The sequence below is a fragment of the Poecilia formosa genome, unplaced genomic scaffold, assembly GCF_000485575.1.
Source record: "Poecilia formosa unplaced genomic scaffold, Poecilia_formosa-5.1.2 Scaffold66, whole genome shotgun sequence".
Classification (NCBI taxonomy): domain Eukaryota; kingdom Metazoa; phylum Chordata; class Actinopteri; order Cyprinodontiformes; family Poeciliidae; genus Poecilia; species Poecilia formosa.
Genome location: NW_006800005.1, coordinates 1019370 through 1019695, shown reverse-complemented (window position 1 = coordinate 1019695; position 326 = coordinate 1019370).

Genomic DNA, 326 nt, shown 5'->3' with positions numbered 1-326 from the left:
ATGTGTCTTCTTTTGCCAGTCACTTTGACTTCTTTGACTTCTGGTATATGTTTAATTTTTGACTTTGATTTTTTTTTGTCTAATAATGGAGTTTGTTTAGTTAGTTTTTTCCCCCTCAAATACAGAAGTTAGTAAGTTACAGAAGGTAGTATGGCACTTTGTTTTTCACGGAACAACCAGAAACATTGTTTCATGGCAGCCCCTCTGAAGAGTCAAAATGTTGATTGTTGACTGATTGAATGTTGATTGTAAAAAAGTACTTACTTTTAATGGGTATTTTGTCTGTTAATAGGTTCTTTAGGGATAGACTTAAAGCAACATATGAA